This window comes from Ovis canadensis, chromosome 6, assembly GCF_042477335.2.
Source record: "Ovis canadensis isolate MfBH-ARS-UI-01 breed Bighorn chromosome 6, ARS-UI_OviCan_v2, whole genome shotgun sequence".
Taxonomy (NCBI): Eukaryota; Metazoa; Chordata; class Mammalia; order Artiodactyla; family Bovidae; genus Ovis; species Ovis canadensis.
The window spans coordinates 57,249,896-57,269,919 of NC_091250.1; the positions used below are offsets into that span (position 1 = coordinate 57,249,896).

Sequence of the window (20,024 nt, forward strand, 5' to 3'; positions counted from 1 at the left end):
ATGAGGCTGTCTTCTTCTTTGTATATTCTTGCCTCCTTGTCAAAGATAAAGTGACCATAGGCATGTGGGTTTATTTCTGGGCTTTCTAACCTGTTCCATTGATCTGTATTTCTGTTTTTGTGCCAGAACCACACTGTCTTGATTACTGTAGCTTTGTAGTAGTGTTGAAATCAGGAAACCTCATACCTCCAGTTCCATTTTTTCTTCAAAAGATTACTTTGGCTATTCAGGGTTTTTTTCTGTTTTCACAAAAATTATACAAATTTTTGTTCTAGTTCTGTGCAAATGTCATTGGTAATCTGATATGGATTGCATTGAAAATGTAGATTGCCATGAGTGGTGCAGTCATTTTCACAATGTTGATTCTTCCAATCTAAGAACATGGATTGTCTCTCCATCTGTTTGTGTTGCCTTTGATTTCTTTCATCAATGTCTTAGAGTTTTCTGCATACAGGTCTTTTGCCTCCTTAAGTAGGTTTATTCCTAGATATTTTATTCTTTTTGTTACAATGGTAAATGAGATTGTTTCCTTAGTTTCTCTTTCTGATTATTCATTGTTAGTATATAGCAATGCAAGAAATTTGTGTGTATCTTGCAACTTTATTAAATTCATTGATTAGCTCTAGTAGTTTTCTGGTGGCATCTTTAGGATTTTCAATCTATAGTATCTTGTCAGCTGCAAACAATGATAGTTTTATATAATATTTTCAAATCTGGACTCATTTTATTTCTTCTCTGATTGTCATGGCTAGGACTTGCACAACTGTGTTGAATAATAGTGGCAAGAGTGTGCATCCTTGTCCTGTTCCTGATCTTTGAGGGAATGCTTTAAGTTTTTCACCATTGAGAATAATGTTTGCTGTGGGTTTGTCATATGTCAATAAATATACCTTTACTATGTTGAGGTATAGAGAAGGAAATGGCAACCCACTCCAGTATTCCTGCCTGGATAATTCCATGGACAGAGGAGCCTGGCAGGCTACAGTCCATGGGATCGCAAATAGTAGGTCACAACTGAGCGAGTAACACACACACACAACATGTTGAGGTAATGTTTCCTCCATTCCCACTTTCTGGAGAGTTTTTTCTTTTTCTATCATAAATGGATGTTGAATTTCATCAAAAGCTTTTTCTGCATCTACTGAGATTACCATATGGTTTTAATCCTTCAATTTGTTATTATGGTGTATCACACTGATTGATTTGCATATATTGAAGAATCCTTGGATCCCTAGGATAAACCCCACTTAGTCATGGTGTATGATCCTTTTAACATGTTGTTGGATTATACTCGTCAGTGTTTTGTTGAGGAATGTTGCATCTATGTTTGTCAGCAATATTGTCCTGTAATTTTCTTTTTTCTGTCCTATCTTTGTCTGGTTTTGGTATCAGGGTGATGGTGGCCTCAAAGAATGAGTTTGGGAGAGTACCTCCCTCTGCAGTTTTTTGGAAGAGTATACTGGCTTCCCTTGTGGCTCAGCTGGTAAAGAATCTGCCTGTAATGCAAGAGACCTGGGTTTGATCCCTGGGTTGGAAAGATCCCCTGGAGAAGGGAATGGCTACCCACCCCAGTAATTTGGCCTGGAGAATACCATGGACTCTATAGTCCATGGGGTTGTAAACAGTCAGACACGAATGAGTGACTTTCACTTTCATGAGAAGGATAGATGTTAGCTCTTCTCTAAACGTTTGATAGAATTTACCTATGAAACCATCTGATCCTGGGCTTTTGTTCGTTGGAAGATTTTTAATACCATATCACTCTTTACATTATGTTATTTATGTAGCTTGGGTAGTCTCTGACAGACCCTGTGAAAGACCATATAATAGTATCGATTCTTTGAACATAACCTCTGTCATTAAACAGAGATGTTAATCCTATAGGTAAGACTAGAAGGCATAAAATGAAGCTTTTGGTTTCACAAACACTAATTTGAAGCTCAGAGCCTGAACATAATCATGAAAGCCATGGTACTGAAATTTTGGGAAGGTTTTTTTTTTTTTTTTTAAATTTAACAATTTCTCCAGTATATTTTTATAATAATGTTTTATTATAAGCCAAAGTTTGGAGAGAATTGGCAGGATTTAAGAGAAGGTCCCATAAGACCAAAAGAAGAATTAGAGAGTCACCTGCTATCAAAAGAGAAGATATGTAGGAGAGATACAGGAAATTAAGTTATTTTTCCCTCTTGGGATTGATGCTCCAAGTGAAAACAATATGAACTCACTTGTATGTAGTTCCTAAATTTTCATTTTGCTCTACTTACAGAAGCTGTGGCTCTATGCCTACATTTTTTCCCTTGAATATTTAACACTGCGCCTACCACCAAAGAAAAGACCTTTTGTAAACATGTGTTGAATGACAAAGTAACTTGGTAATGCTAATTTAGTGATTAATTTCTACTATGTTTCCTTAACTGTTTCCCACATCACTCTTTTCTGTATGCTTTTCTATCCCTGCACTTCATGTCCACATCACATTTTTGACCTAACTGATTTTTTTTTAAGTTTCACAGAGTAAATCTATACTATTAGCTTTGCACTTTATTTGAATGTATAGCATCCTATATTTGAGCCATGTGATTTGTGTGTGTGTGTGTGTGTGTGTTTTATTCAGTGCTTCCTTGCTTTGCCAAAGCTGGATGGAAGACAGGTAAAGGGATGTGTAAAAGCACATTTATCTTTTGCATAAGTAAAGGAATGGAGTTTCTACATTTGGATTATCTAATTACAATAAATAGTAAAAATAGTGAAGCAAGTTTCTTTTTTAGACCCATCTCACAAATCTCTGCTAAAAATTTACCTAAGATTTCTAAAATATAAGAGAGAAACACAAGTATGTAAAAAAAATAGAACATTAGGATATTATAGATTTTCCATTTTTCCCCTATTGCATAATTTTTAATTTGTCAACATTGCATGTATTCCAGATAGGATACCCAGTACCAGTACCATATATTAGGAGACACAAAAGCTGGATAGACTAGATCTAGCCCTCAAATGTGCATAGGATCTCTTATTTTTTAACTACTCTTCATACTCTATCATAACAAAGATTTTTGTTTTGTTCTGTTGAGGAGAAATTTATCCAGGTCTAAGATGATACATAAAAAATTTAAAAATGTGGAAAGAGATACTGAATAAGAGAAGAATGAAAACTCAGGAGAGATAAATGAAATATAAGAATCCTCAGCAATGTGTTTTCACTTGACCTTTGAAGGATTCTGATTATATCTGGCCTTTTCTCTGTCTTGCTCTAATTCTTTAACATTATTAACGAAATAAAATGAATTTACATAAAATGCTTCCTTTCTCTAACATAACTGTAAGTTGAATGTTATAGGATTAAAAAATGGATAATTTTTCCAAGCGATCATTTCTCAGTTAAGCACTATCATTAGTTTGTCTTGTCAAGAGACAAGTAAAACTTCTATGATAATAACACTACAGTTTCTTTTTGCTTTATATGAGTTAGTAAGATAAAACTTAACTCACCCATCTTTCTATAACTCATATCTGAAGTGAAATATAGAAGTGTTTATGTGTGTTAAGTTCAGAGGAGAATTTAAATAACAGTAATATTTTTTAAAGTAATATTTAAGGAATTAATTATGAATGGATAAAATGAATATACAACATTTAGGAAGATTTTCCTGTATACTCAGATTTTATGCATATATAATTTATGGATTATTAACATTTACTATAATTCTTTCAGAAGTTATGACATAAATTACATTAAAAACTAGAGTTTAGTTAAAACACATTTGCCTTTAGTGATGTATTTCATGTTAATATATATTGAAGGCAGTGTATGGAAATATCACTCATTAATTTTAAAAAAGTGCAGTATTAATACATGACAAAGCATGGATGAACTTCCAAAACATTGTAAAGTGAAGTAAACAGGCATACAAATACATATTGTGTGATTCAATTTATAGTAAATCTCTAGAAAAGGCAAAGACAGAAACTATTTTAAGCGTTGTCAGTGTTGTCAGGGCCCAGCAGTGAAGACGAGAGATTGCAAATGGACAGCAGTGATCTCTTGGGTATGATGGAAATGTCGTAAAATCGGATGGTTTCAATGGTTGCACACCTTTACAAATTTAATGAAAAGTATTACACACTTAAAATGACAATCATATTACATGTAAGTTACCCAGTAATAAAGCTATTAAAAGCCTGTACATTCATTCTTGGAAGAAGTAGTCAAATATTTAGACTAGCACAGAAAGAAAAGTGTATGACAACAAGATTTTAAAAGTCTAGAAACACTCACTGTTGTATTATTATTTTAGAACAGACTCTTTTTTGTTTATTTTTATGAATTTCCTATGAGTTATTTTAAAATGCAAATCCTTTTGGTTAATATGTGGAAAAAACATATCATTTGATAAAAATAAATCAACATACTTTAAGACATGAACTGGGTTTATTTTCTGTAAAATCCGAAGTATTTTTTCAAAAAAGAAACATTTTAATTGAGCATTTAAATTCATTTTTTCTTTTTTCCTTAATATATTTTACATCAAGTTGCATCCTTAATACCTTTCATATTGATCATTATCTTTCTGTTCTCACAAATGTAGTCTAATTCATTCTGATAGTGAGACCAACTCTTTTTTTGCTTAGGGACTAGGGTTTTCCTAACCTGGGGTTGAAATTTCCAGTAGCTGACTAAGAAAATGTCTGACTTAGTATAAGCCAGTCTAAGAAAAGTGGGCCTTAATATAAGGACTTTATGCTAGGAAACAAGTATGCCCATGAGGAAATTTTACGTAAAGACATAGTTTATTTCCCTGGAATAGCTGTACTTGACATTTACTTATTTAACAAATGTTTAATGAGTATCTACTATGAGACACCTGGGAAGCCTTACTATGGGTCAGGCAATGCTTCAGGCACACAGGATAAAACCGAATAAAAATTTGAAGGTTTTTATTTTCAATTCATTGATTCCATATTTTCAGTAAATAAATATTTAATGGCGTCTTAAGAAATGGAGATAAAACTGACAGATAACATCATATTAGTGTTCAATGTACAACAGAATGATTTGATTCATGTTTACGTTGCAAAATGATTACCCCAATAAGTGAACATCCATCACCACATGTAAATACTGAGTGACTAACACTTTCACACTTTTAAGGTCTCTCTCTTAGCAACTTTCTCAATGTCTTTTTTCAGCTTTATTTTTTATCAAAATATAGTTGATTTTAAAAGTTGTGTCAATTTCATTATACAGCAGTGATTCAATTGTATATGTTTTTTCAGGTTCTTTTATAGATTATTACAAAATATTGAGTATAGTTCCTGTGTTATCTATTGCTGATTATCTGTTTTATATATAGTAGTGAGTATATGTTAATCCCAAACTCATAATTTATCCCATTTCACCCCACTTTCCTCTTTGATAACCGTAGTTTGTTTCCTATGTTTGTAGGTCTGTTTCAGTCTTGTATATGAGTTCATTTGTATCATACTTTTTAGATTCCACCTGTAACCCATATATTTGTCTTTCTCTGGTTTACTTCACTTAGTATGATAATCTCTAAATCTATCGATATTGTTTTGAATGTTGCAGGAAGGGGATCCCCTTTCAGGGCTGAAAATGGGTTCTTGTCTAACACTCTGAATTGTCTGAGAAAACACATATGCTGTGTATCTGAAGAGACACACTTCCCATCTGGAGTGCCAGAATTGATGCTGAAAGCTCAGCTCCTCTGGTGCCAAATTAAATCTTGGAGATAAGAGTTTTGGGTGAGGCAGAAACGGGTAGCTTTATTACTTTGTCAGGCAAAGGGGGCCACAGCAGGCTAATGCCTTCAGAACCATGTGTCCCAATTTTAAGAAGATAGTTAGAAGTTTTATAGAAATTGTTCAAAGAGGGCCTGATCAGCTCGTGGACATTCTTCTGATGGATTGGTGGTGAGGTAAGTAGGAGTCAGCATCACCAACCTTCAGGTCCATCTGGTGTGGGGTCTACGTGCTTATGGGCAGCCTGCCATTGTTAATCGTTAACTTCTCCCACCTGGGAGGGGGTTTATCTGCAAAACAACTCAAAGGTATGGTTGTGTGTATCCAGCGATGGGGAACCAGGACCTTGTCCCAAGGCTGCACTATTGTTTCTCTTGACTGTTTCCCCCTGGTCTCACATCCCCTCTCTTCCCCAATTAACAGCTGTTGAATCTGTCATTGGAACTCAGGGAAGGTCATGAAGGCTATTTTCTGTCATCAAAGAAATAGGAGACACAAGCTGGTGCCCAAGAGCTCCACAGGGCTCTGCTCCATATCATGAATGGCACTATTTCATTCTTTTTTTTTATGACTGAGTAGTATTTCACTGTGTAAATATACCACTTCTTTTTTTATCCATCTGTCTGTCAATGGACATTTACATTGCTACCATGTGGGCAATTAGAAAACCTATGCTTGGCAAACATCAGTGAAGCAAAATACAGCTTTCCTTACAGTGTGCCTCCTCTGTGGTTCTTCTCAATTGAGGAGTACAGCAGTCTAACAAGAGAGTACAGTCATCAGGATTTCTAGGGGATTCTCTGCAGGGCAACAAGCTTAGTCTTCAGCTGGAGTCCAAGCTTTGAATAGGGTAACTGAAGGGAAGTCTCACTGAAGAGCAATGGTTCTAAAATCTGGTGTTTATAAAAAATCAACTGCAGGTTCACCAAAATATAGATTCCTGGAAATCCTGAGGCATATGGTTGGGGAAATGTTACTTTAGGGTTTATAAGGAACTAGAGAGTCCCTTGTACAGCAAGGAGATCCAACCAGTCCATCCTAAAGGAAATAAATCCTGGGTGTTCATTGGAAGGACTGATGTTGAAGCTGAAACTCCAATACTTTGGCCACCTGATGGATAGAACTGACTCATTGGAAAACACCCTGATGCTGGGAGGGATTGGGGGCAGGAGGAGAAGGGGACAACAGAGGATGAGATGGATGGATGGCATCGCTGACTCGATGGAAGCGAGTCTGAGTGAACTCCGGGAGTTGGTGATGGACAGGGAGGCCTGGCGTGCTGCGATTCATGGGGTCGCAAAGAGTCGGACACGACTGAGCGACTGAACAGAACTGAGGAGGAAGGTGAACGCACTGGGAGTAAGCTGAGTCTTACCCTTATATGGATAAGAATTATCCAGGAAGGACAGAAACAGGAAAGAATTTTCAACAAAGAGTTTGAAGTTCTTTAGGAAACTTACAGCCTAACACTAGTCATAGCCAACATTAATTCTCATTCTAATATAAGCATAAAACAAACTAAGGTATGGGGAATAATAATAATTTTCCATTTCATGGAAAATTGGGTAACATATTTGAGCAGTAATGGATATGGTAACCTACGGCAAGAAACTGGTGCTGGGCAGTGTTTGAGTGAGCTTTTCTGTGTGTAGGACTCAGACACATGAGTGTCCAAAACAATTATTACAAGCACAGGGCTATCTCTATTATTCTCTCATGCCACTGCTTCTGAATCAGAGAAGGGCATTGTAGTATCATTTTTAAAGCAGATACACCAGAGGGTTGTGATTTTACTTGTATACATTCCTTTTTAAATGTAATATTCTGTTTTGCCAGTCACATAGTTGTCCAGTAGCAACATTAGGCCACTGTGATACTAATAAGTCACAGTGAGATAAGGCATAAACGTCAATGAAATAAAAGTTGATATTTTTTTCATCAGGAGAATTCATGTAACTTATGCTTGCTTTGGCCAGCATTAAAATCAGCCTGTAGCCTCAAAAACCACTATAGCTGACATGAGTGAATAAAACCCATAATTATATTTAGTGGTGGGAGGAAGCTATTGTGGAATCCACAGTATTATTTCGACAATTTACAAATGAGATCCCTATAAAAATAATTCAAACTGACAGCATCTAAGTATCATTTAAAGTGGTAAATGCTTTAAGTGTCTTCTGGCTAATTGGCCAAGATAAAAGGTAGAAATGGTGGGAATTAAAGCACGCATTTTCTAGCATGAATTTAAACTCAGCCTCTGAAATAAGGTAGACTAGAATCACTGCTAAGATCCCTTTTTTATTTTGATCATTTATAATTCTGTAAGTTTATTTGCTTAACCCACAAACTGGAAAAAAATAGTTTTAAAAAAATTCATATCTTATTATTTGACCATTCTTCTTAACAAAACAATATTTCTAACATTTCTTCCAATCCAGCTACCTCCAAAGTAACATTGATTAAGCCTTTTCCATTTGATCTATCATTCATTCAACCCAAAATACACTCAACAGCCATCCTTGTTCAGTCACTGTGAGGGCTAGGAAAGGAACTTCCATATCAGTGAGACTTTCTCCTGACAAAAATTGTCATTCTTGACAGTCCTGAAACACTTTGGTACCACTAACAAACCTAAAACAGCATCCTGCACAAAATTTGTTCTCAGTAAGTCTTGGTAGAGTTAACTTTTTCTTTTGTTTTTTCCTGCTTTTCTCATCTCCCCTTTCAGGCTTCCTTTTTTACGTAGTACAATTTTGACACATGTTTTATCGTAATGAACTTAAATAAAAATGACCTCATAGTAGCCTCATCTTGCACCACAATGCATCCTTAGTAGCATATATTTTAATGATTTGCACAAATATTTCAAAGTAGTAAAGGCTCTTATGAATGGCTTTTCTTCAAAGGGAAGGTATCCAGAAGAACTTGATAGGGAAAAGGCTATCAACAATATTCTATTATGGATATAGAAAGAGATCAGCATGGTATGAAGGAGGTCTTGCTTTTCCTTTCAGGGAAGCATGCCACATAATCATTAGCAGCATAGTGCAATGATGTTAAAGAGAGCATCAATTAAATTAATTTACCCCAGATTAATTCTGTGGGTAATGGCTCAGAGATAATTTTCTGAGCATCTTTCAAGCAGATGTCAGCATCATTTAACCATTGTTTACAAAGGGTATACCATTTGTCAGGTATTTTTCTTTTTCCTCACAATAGCCTGTGAGGGTTAAAGGCAATGCAAAGGAAACCAGAAGGCAAGTTACCCAAGGTCACATAGATGGTTAAGTGACTGACTTAGGATTCAAAACCTTTGACTGAGTATATCCAGCTCTTTATAATACACTATACTGCTTCTAAATTGGATCATGAAATATAAGTGGAGTCAAAGATAAAAATAGTCATGCTATTCCAAATAGATTCAAAGACCTTCAAAAGAAAGGCACTGATTCAAGATATTATTTACAGAAGAAATTTAAACAAAGCATCAAAGCAATGTAAAAGATGGAATGGAATGTGCTTCTGGTGTGCACTTCTTACAAGAACAACCTCATTAGATATAAGGAAATATGAAGGATGAGGCAGATAGTTGTCAACTTTTCATGAGCATCTCTTTAATAAAATATATTAAAGAACAGAGGATAAGAGCCACGATACCAAAAAAATCCATGGAAAGGAAGGACAAAGAATTCAGAACTGTATGTAAGAAGATGCAGAATAATATCAAAGAGAACTATGAAAAATTCAGTAAAAAGTTGAGTGCAGAACAAAAAATAAAATTCTAAATAAATGAAAGATCTGTCTTAGAATATTCCAATCACTAAAATGTGAAATTAGAAACAAATAATAAATACAAGAGGATATGGATGAAATACTGATCTTTTTAACCCCACAGTACCAACCAGAGTACCAGTTGGTACTAGAGTACCAGTTCTCTGGTTTCCTTTGACTCTGATTTTTCCTAAAGGTTACGAATGTATATGTACTATACAATGATATTGAAATGCATTCATAAGACGTCAGAAAATGATATTCAGACATATACAAATTCATAACTGGTCCCTAAAGGTAATTTTGTTACCGATTATGTACTGTATGTTACTCAGATAACAACCAGGAAAGAGAGATACAGTCCCGGAGAAGTACAGAACAAGAATCATCACAAAGACGATACACAATGGAAATGTTCAAGAAAACATAGTGGAATGCTTTAACTAGGGATCAAATCTCAAGATGGATTAATACTTTATATGAGTATATGTTCATTTGAGTAACGTAATTAAAAATTGAACTATAAGCTGCTAGGACAGATTAGTGCCTACAAGCCACTTTCTCAGAGAAGTAAGAAATACAATAGGAAACTTATAGACAAAAATAGTGTGACTAATGTTTGAAGTCTTAATCATATAAAGTTTATTCATTGAGGTTATGGGTACACCATAATAGTCATTTCATAAAATGTTATTTTACTATAAGTACTGGGCACATATGAATAAATGCTTTGTACTTACCATATTATTCTCATAAATTAATTAGGGAACCAAGATAAAAGAATATTTATAATTCATTCACAGTGATATAAAAGTGTACACACGCACACATATATATGTTGTTTAGTTGCTAAGTTGTGTCAGATTCTTTGCTACACCATGGACCCTAGTTCACCATGTCCCTCTGTCTATGGGATTTTCCAGGCAAGAATACTGGAGTTGGTTGCCATTTCCTTCTCCAGGGAACCTTCTTGATTCAGGGATTAAACCCATGTCTTCTGGCCTTCTGCATTGGCAGGCGGATTCTTTACCACTGAGCCACCTGGGAAGCCCATGTTTCAGTTCAGTTCGTCGCTAACTCAGGTCCGACTCTTTGTGACCCCATGGACTGCAGCTTGCCAGGCTTCCCTGTCCATCACCAACTCCTGGAGCTTACTCAAACTCATGTCCATTGAGTTGGTGATGCCATCCAATCATCTCATCCTCTGTCATCCCCTTCTCCTTCTGCCTTCAATCTTTCCCAGCATCAGGGTCTTTTCAAATGAGTCAGTTCTTCGCATCAGGTGGCCAAAGTATTGACATTTCAGCATCAGCATCAGTCCTTCCAATGAATACTCAGGACTAATTTCCTTTAGGATGGACTGGTTGGATGTTTATTACATACATATATTTGCAATAAAGGAGCACAGAAATCTGAAAGCAGGGAGATTGTCCTCAGTTACTGCTGGAGAAAACTATATGAAGAAGGCATTATGCCAGGTGAGACTGCATAACTCTAAGCAAACTCAGAAGAAGTCTAGATTAGGCTCAAGCTACACAATGAAATAATCACAGTCATTTCTCCTGAGAGCTAGCAGAAGTTCCCAACAAGATTTAGTCTAAGTTGCTTCTCATGCTTTGACCATAAGAAAACTCTCAATTTAACAAACATAATGGTAACTGAAAAACACTTAAATCAGAATTGATTCCGCATATATTGATTTTGGGGGAAGATATGCACTGTAAATGTATAACAAGGGATGATATTTTAACAGCTCTAAAGAGTGCATCAATTCATAAGCACAAAACAAGGAGATAAAATCTTATCAAATCTTCATTATCACTGTTCAAATTAATCAGTTGGGGAAAAGCCCAGGACAGTGGTGAAGCAACTGATTTTTTCTGCATTCTGTACAAATGCAACTCAAGAAATGGAAAATAAATAGTTAGACATGAAATTCCTGGAGAAAAACAATTAGGAAAGCAAATGGATATGTATTCAATAGCTCTATTAATGTGTACCAGCATCCTTGATAAAAGCAAACAAATGAAACCTTAAGAATGAAAGCAAAGCATCTGAGAGTGGGGCATACCACAAACAGAAGATTACATGAATCAGGTCAAATACTTCAACCACAGTCACAATCAGGCTGATTTGTTCTTTTACTCATGTAATTTTCATCCAGTTTCCAGAACTGACAACTCCCAAACCAGTCTGAAGTTTCAGGTCTAAATTCTAGAACAAGTCTGCAAAGCAGGCAGAAGATCCCTAGAGGAATAGCTGAAAGGTTTAGCAATTTCTCAGTTTTGTATGTTAGATTAATTTACTGACTGTAGTTTTTCATTCCCCTGTAATAAAATTGTCTGTCCATATTATTTATTGTCTGATGGTGAGTTGAGTATAATTCACGATATGAAACCATGTAATTTGCTTTAGCCAAACTAGATATTAGAAGATCTGATGAAAGCTGAAGCTTAAAATGTACCTATATACATGAGCTTTCCCTGTTATGACTTAGTGATTTCCTATGAAAAAGAAAACATTCTCTAAAAACTGTTGCCTTTTCAGCCTGAGCATCAGAACAAAAATTTTATGGAACAGATCTAAACTGAATCTTCAGTCTTTAGCCAAGGTAGGCTGACCCACATTATGAAGCAGAGATATAGCTGAGCCCATTTTAGATAAGACAAAATGAGTGTGAGAATAATTATTCTTGTAAGCATTATATTTTGGAGTTTTCAGGATTATATTGGCAATAGCTGACGGATACAAATGCTTTTGAGTGTTAGTAACTGCTGTCTTAATTACCTTGCTCTTTTCAATCAAGCTCAGCCTTCTACTTTATCTCCAGTAGCCAGATTAATGCTCTATTACAATCAATTTCCTGTCTAATCGGAATCCCTTTGGTTGGATTTTTGTTACAGGCTATACTACTTCTGGATACTCTGCCTTTCTGAAACCTACTGTCCACCTGCTTCTGTATAAAAATATCATTATATGCTTTATACATTATGTGAGATGCATAAATGGTAATAACTAATACCACCATTTATTAAGAAACAGTTATAGGTCAGGCACATTTAGAAATATATTTCAGTTGATTGTTTAAAAAATTTTTTAAAATGCAAGGTAAATCTTTTTTTTAGATGATTTTATTTTTTTTCTTTTTTTAAATATAAATTTATTTTAATTGGAGGTTAATTACTTTACAATATTGTATTGGTTTTGCCATACATCAACATGAATTCTCCACAGGTATACACATGCTCCCCATCCTGAAACTCCCCCCTCCTCCCTCCCCGCACCATCCCTCTGGGTCGTCTCAGTCTCAGTGCACCAGCCCCAAGCATCCAGTATCATGCATCGAACCTAGTCTGGCAATTCATTTCACATATGATATTATACACGTTTCAATGCCATTCTCCCAAATCATCCCACCCTCGCCCTTTCCCACAGAATCCAAAAGACTATTCTATACATCTGTGTCTTTTGCTCTCTCACATACAGCTTTATCGTTACCATCTTTCTAAATTCCATATATGCATTAGTATACTATATTGGTGTTTTTCTTTCTGGCTTACTTCACTCTGTATAATAGGCTCCAGTTTCATCCACCTCATCAGAACTGATTCAAATGTATTCTTTTTAATGGCTGATTCTGGGTTAAATTCATTCATTTTTATTATTTCTATATCCCAAAGGCCTTAAACTCAGAAAGGGTGACTAACCTGCTTAAGACACCTCAGTTCAGTTCAGTCACTCAGTCGTATCCGACTCTTTGCGACCCCATGAATTGCAGCATGCCACGCCTCCCTGTCCATCACCAACTCCCAGAATTCACCCAAACTCATGTGCATAGAGTCCATGATGCCATCCAGCCATCTCATCTTCTGTCATCCCCTTCTCCTCCTGCCCCCAATCCGTCCCAGCATCAGAGTCTTTTACAATGAGTCAACTCTTCACATGAGGTGGCCAAAGTATTGAGTTTCAGCTTCAGCATAAGTCCTTCCAATGAACAGCCAGGACTGATTTCCTTTAGAATGGACTGGTTGGATCTCCTTGCAGTCCAAGGCACTCTCAAGAGTCTTCTCCAATACCACAGTTCAAAAGCATCAATTCTTCGGTGCTCAGCTTTCTTCACAGTCCAACTCTCACATCCATACATGACCACTGGAAAAACCATAGCTTTGACTAGATGGACCTTTGTTGGCAAAGTAATATCTCTGCTTTTTAATATGCTATCTGGGTTGGTCATAACTTTCCTTCCAAGGAATAAGCATCTTTTAATTTCATAGCTGCAGTCACCTTCTGCAGTGATTTTGGAGCCCCCAAAAATAAAGTCTCTCACTGTTTCCACTGTTTCCCCATCTATTTCCCATGAAGTGATGGGACCAGATGCCATGATCTTAGTTTTCTGAATGTTGAGCTTTAAGCCAGCTTTGTCACGCTCCTCTTTCACTTTCATCAAGAGGCTTTTTAGTTCCTCTTCACTTTCTAAAGATGGTGTCATCTGCATATCGGAGGTCATTGATATTTCTCCCGGCAATCTTGATTCCAGCTTGTGCTTCTTCCAGCCCAGCGTTTCTCATGATGTACTCTGCATAGAAGTTAAATAAGCAGGATGACAATATACAGCCTTGACATACTCCTTTTCCTATTTGGAACCAGTCTGTTGTTCCATGACCAGTTCTAACTGTTGCTTCCTGACCTGCATATAGGTTTCTCAAGAGGCAGGTCAGGTGGTCTGGTATTCCCATCTCTTTCAGAATTTTCCACAGTTTATTGTGATCTACACAGTCAAAGGCTTTGGCATAATCAATAAAGCAGAAATAGATGTTTTTCTGGAACTCTCTTGCTTTTTCCATGATACAGCAGATGTTAGCAATTTGATCTCTGGTTCTTCTGCCTTTTCTAAAACCAGCTTGAACATCTGGAAGTTCACAGTTCACATATTGCTGAAGCCTGGCTTGGAGAATTTTGAGCATTACTTTACTAGCGTGTGAGATGAGTGCAATTGTATGTTAATTTGAGCATTCTTTGGCATTGCCTTTCTTTGGGATTGGAATGAAAACCCCTTTTCCAGTCCTGTGGCCACTGCTGAGTTTTCCAAATGTGCTGGCATATTGAGTGTAGCACTTTCACAGCATCATCTTTCAGGATTTGAAATAGCTTAACTGGAATTCCATCACGTCCACTAGCTTTGTTCGTAGGGATGCTTTCTAAGGCCCACTTGACTTCACATTCCAGGATGTCTGGCTCTAGGTGAGTGATCACACCATCATGATTATCTGGGTTGTGAAGATCTTTTTTGTACAGTTCTCCCGTGTATTCTTGCCATCTCTTAATATCTTCTGCTTCTGTTAGGTCCATACCATTTCTGTCCTTTATCGAGCCCATCTTTGCATGAAATGTTCCCTTGGTACCTCTAATTTTCTTGAAGAGATCTCTAGTCTTTCCCATTCTGTCATTTTCCTCTATTTCTTTGCTTTGACCACTGAGGAAGGCTAAGACACCTCAGACAGTAAATATTACAACCATGATCCAAATTCAGCTTTGCTTTTTAGGCTGTTTCCTGTCACACATTTAAAATGGAGGAATCATGCAGTTTTGAAGTGATAAGATACATGCCCATGTTATGTCTGAATAGTTTCCAAGGGATAAAAATTGTCTACTGTTGTGCTTGCTTCGCTAGCATATATACCAAAATTGGAATGATAAAGAGATTAGCACAGCCACTATACAAGGGTGACACACAAATTCATGGAGCATTCCAAAGTTTTTGTAAACCAACTATACTTTTAAAAAACTGTCTACTGTGTAGACCTTAGAATACTGATAAAATTTCCTTGGCTTATCTAAAAGATTATATGTACTATGTCACTTGGCAAGTATGGTCAGAGAAGTGAGGATGGGTTGGATTAAGTGATGCAATTTTTATTAAAAAAAATACTATTCATTGCAGCCATTTTAAGAAAAATTAATGGTAAAGTTTTAGTGTTTGGACATTTTCCAAAAGTTTTAATGTTTGGACATTTTCCAACTGACTGTCCTGATTCTGTTTTTAAGTAAAGACTAGTGCATAAGAGTTCATGCTTGAGCTCTAGAACAATATAGAACTGAGTTTACATCCTGAGTCTAACTTTTGCTGGCTTATTAAAGTTACTTATATTCCTGAAATCTCAGTTTTATCATCCGTAAAATGGGGCTAACAGTAATAATGATGTCATAGAGTTGTTGAGGGAATTAAATGAAAAATGTCTTATAAAAATAATTTAACACTATATCCGGATAAATATATTGTGGTTGCCTGAAACTATATATATTGAACTTCTATAATATCAGGCTTCCCTGGTGGCTCAGATGGTAAAGAACAAGCCTGCAATGCGGGAGACCCTGGCTTGATCCCTGGGTTGGAAAGATCCCCTGGAGAACGGAATGGCTACCCACTCTGGTATTCTTGCCTGGAGAATCTCATGGACAAAGGCTACAGTCCATGGGGTTGCAAAGAGTCAGACACGACTGAACGACTAACACTGTCACTTTTCTATAATATCACTGAGAATGGGAATTATTCTTGCTAATGGAGAATGGATTTTTGTAAGGGCAGAGAAGGGCAGGGAAATAGGCACAGAGAAGGGGAGATGGAAAAGGAAAGTGCAAGAAATTTAAACTGATTTGGTAGCTGGTGTAGAAAACTCTAAACCAGGGCATGATGGAGAATACCTGGACAAACAAAAATGCTGTCTGAAGCAGCATAGAGGGTAAAAATCTTTGAAAGGTATGACTATAGATTACATTTCACATAAGCTACCTGATGCCAGTATAGTCAGTAGGACCAGGAAATGCCATTGTTTAGAGGTGAATAGAAGCAATTTAAAATGCAACTACTTCCACTTTGTACTGGTGAGATTAATCCATGTTTTGAGCTGCTGTTTTCACCTCTTCATTGTTTATCGGGTTTGAGTCTAATTGGCCTTGATTGGAATCATGGAAAGCCACTAATTAAAATGATTAACAATATCAATAATGGCAAAGGGGATAGAAAAGGAAGCCTCCTGTTTTTAATGGGCTGAACACTATTTCTTGCTGGCAGAATGAATAGAATTTAATTGAAGAGGGACAGTGGATAGCAAATTTCTAAAATGCCTGTTTTCATGTTGTAACAAAGGGCACATTTCCTAGAAGCTATACCACAATCACAAATATGGACAAGATTTTTCTTCTCCCCCACTAGTGAAATTAAAACCAATTTTTAACCTCAGATGTTTTCAGGCACATTATTATGGAGGATGTCTTCTTTCGAGTGCTGTGTTTAACACTGGAAAGATTTCAGCTTTGCCATTGACCTTTAAGTTATTCTAATCTGCTTCTATTTACAAACACAATTTCTGCAAATAGGCTTTGACCAGAACAGATTTTAGATGCAATAGTGGGATAAAATCTAGACTCAAGCAGAGAAGGGAAAGGCCTAGCCCTCAAGCATCTTTTTGCTCCTGGATGTTGACAATGCCCAGTGGCTTATTTCTAGAACATAAATGAAATCATTTGGATAGTACATTTTCACCCTCTGCCTCAAAGGGGTAGTTTCATTGTTTCATTCCTGATACCCAGCTCCATTTCTTCCTTGGCATAGGTGAACTCAATGTCATGAAAATCGTATGTAGCTATATCTGGATTGTCTTGCTGGTTGGGAGGATGAGATTTACATAGAGCCTGAGAAATACCTGGCTCTTAATTTCCTTACTACCAGTATTTAATCCAGAAGGGACTCTGATGGCTCAGGAATACTTCATAAGAAATTACTTATATTTTGCTTGCATCTTTACATTTTGGGTGAGGGAAACACTTCTAATTGTGACTTAACTTTTAAAAAATTGTATTATTTATTTTTGGCTGTGCTGGGCCTTTGTTGCTCTGTGGGGGCTTCCTCTTGTGGTGAGTGGGGGCTACTTTCTAGCTGTGGTATGTTGGTTTCTCATTGTGGTGGTTTCTATTGTTGTGAAGAACAGGCTTTAGGGCACATGGGTTTCAGTAGCTGTGGGGCGTGGGCTCATGACTTATTTAACTTTTGATTCATTTCTCTTTCCTTGATTTAATAATTATTCACACTTGTACAGAACACCACTTCCAAAATGCACTCACAAAACCACTACTAGTTCCTTCTTTATGTACTACACTCAGGGTTTACAAAAGAATCCCAAGAACTAAGCTCAGAGACATCTCTGCACTTTGAGGGCAAGTTATTGAACTGGTCGACGCCTCATTTCCATACCTGTAAGATGGGAATCCACATATTATGTACCTAGTGGGATTGCCATGAAGATTTAAAAACTAATCCTTATACAAGTGCTTGGAACAATTACCTAATAAATGTTTCCTGGTTTACTGTTCAGTGACTACTACTATTCTGTGAGTTCTTTCTGGGCAGCACAGCAGAGATCACACTTAAAGTGAAAGTGAAAGTTGTTCAGTCATGTCTGATTCTTTGCGGCCCCATGGACTACAGTCCATGGGATGCTCCAGGCCAGAATACTGGAGTGGGTAGCCTTTCCCTTCTCCAGGGGATCTTCCCAACCCAGGGATTGACCCCAGGTCTCCCGCATTGCAGGTGGATTCTTTACCAGCTGAGCCATAAGGGAAGCCCAAGAATACTGGAATGGGTAGCTATCCCTTCTCCAGGGGACCTTTCAACCCAGGAATGGAACTGGGGTCTCCTGCACTGCAGGTGGATTCTTTACCAGCTGAGCTATGAGGGAAGCCCAAGAATACTGGAGTGGGTAGCCTTTCCCTTCTCCAGGAGATCTTCCCAACCCAGGGATTGAATCCAGGTCTCCCGCATTGCAGGCGGATTCTTTACCAGCTGAGCCATAAGAGAAGCCCAAGAATACTGGAATGGGTAGCTATCCCTTCTCCGGGGGATCTTCCAACCCAGGAATGGAACTGGGGCCTCCTGCACTGCAGGCGGATTCTTTACCAGCTGAGCTACGAGGGAAGCCCGAGCACATTTCACTTACTGTTGAAACCTCAGGACATGGCAGAGTGCCTGGCACATAGCAGATGCTCAACAATAACTGTGACAAGTCACTTCTAAGACAAGTGACTGTGGCCTCCAACCCTTCGGGTGGAGTCAGTAGATGAAACAAGATTTCTGATTTAAGTGCACTGTTCTTCCTACCTCAGTCCCTTCATACATTACTTATTTTGTCTCATTCCCTGAACATACTAGTGTTAGGCAGTGGAGGTGCTTAGTCATAACTTGCTGGACTGAATTTTCTCTTTTAGGTGATGTGTTCTTGTATTTTAAAATAAAGCATAGGATAATGGGTGGTTTCACTATGTCTCACAATAGTTTCTCAGGCCTTTTTTTTTCTTCTTCTTCTTCTATCTGTTTTCCCTTGGCACAATTGTTTTCAACAACAGACAAACATTTTAAAACAAAACACACTTTCTTCAAACAAAATCTTTTATAGAAACCAAATTAGACAACACAGTTCTGAAAGAGATCTCCAGGGAATTCGAAAGCAAGAATTCTGGAACCCTGGACTCACCAGGCAGTTGTTCTTCTTCCTAGTTTCTCTCTCCCTTCTCCTAAGCCCTGGAGGCAGTTTTGCTTAACCTTTAGGATTTTGTGGAGCACCACCTTAAATCTGCTTCCTGGGGCTCAATAATTGTGCATGCCTTGGCTCCCATTAACCTAGCTTCCTTCTGCTTGTTATAGAACTGTTTCCAGCTATAGGGCAAGTTGATGTATATACATTAGGGTATTGTGGATCTTCCAAAGTGGCTTAACTAAACTCTCAGCAATAGGGTTGCTAGCAAGACAGCAAAGTAATGCTAACTCCTTTGTAATGAAAAGGGCTGATAAAGCTTTCATCACTTTCAATCTTCTTTTAATTAAAGCTTCTGTGGCTAAAGTGATTAGTCAACATGAAGTCAATGGAACTTAAGCTTTTATGTCTTTTTATTTTACAAATGGCTCTGTGTGTGTGTGTGTATTTGTTTGGTTAGTGGTCTGAAGAAGAGCGCTGATTAAATTTTATGCTCTTGTTATTTTTGTTCATACTTGTTAACTCTGTTATCTGACAATAGGCTTCTAGAGTCTTTTTTATGATGATGAAACATTCTGCTCTCGGGCTGCTCTTAATAGACAGTGTTCCTTGCCAGAAATTTTTAAAGTGTTTGTTCACCTAAAAGCAAAGTTTTTCTATCTTAAACTTATCTGCTTAGCCCTCTGATTGAAGATGACCTGTCAAAAGCAGGTTACTTACACCTCAAAGCTCAAATAAGGCCCAAGGAAGGAGATATGATGAGGCGACTCTGGTGCTGGTGAAGGCAGTATTTCTTTTCTAGAGCAAAAGTTCTCTAAGTATTCCAAATGTACTTTTATGTAATATGCTGTTGTTTGGTAAGTGAGTGTAAAGTTAGCTTTATGTAATATGTGTAGAGACATGATTTTTTAAATTTAAATCAAGGCAGAATTTTTGTCATTTCTATAAAATGTTTAGCATTAA

At 37.1% G+C, this 20,024-nt stretch overlaps 1 protein-coding gene and 1 non-coding gene across 4 annotated transcripts in view; one reads left to right on the plus strand and one right to left on the minus strand.

Annotated features, from left to right (window-relative positions):
• KCNIP4 (potassium voltage-gated channel interacting protein 4) overlaps positions 1 to 20,024 on the minus strand; it is a 1,308,521-nt gene that overhangs the window by 714,112 nt on the left and 574,385 nt on the right. The window lies entirely within an intron of this gene.
• On the plus strand, positions 15,190 to 15,293 carry LOC138443013 (U6 spliceosomal RNA). Its single transcript, XR_011257945.1, has one exon. It is a non-coding gene; the product is annotated as a U6 spliceosomal RNA (small nuclear RNA).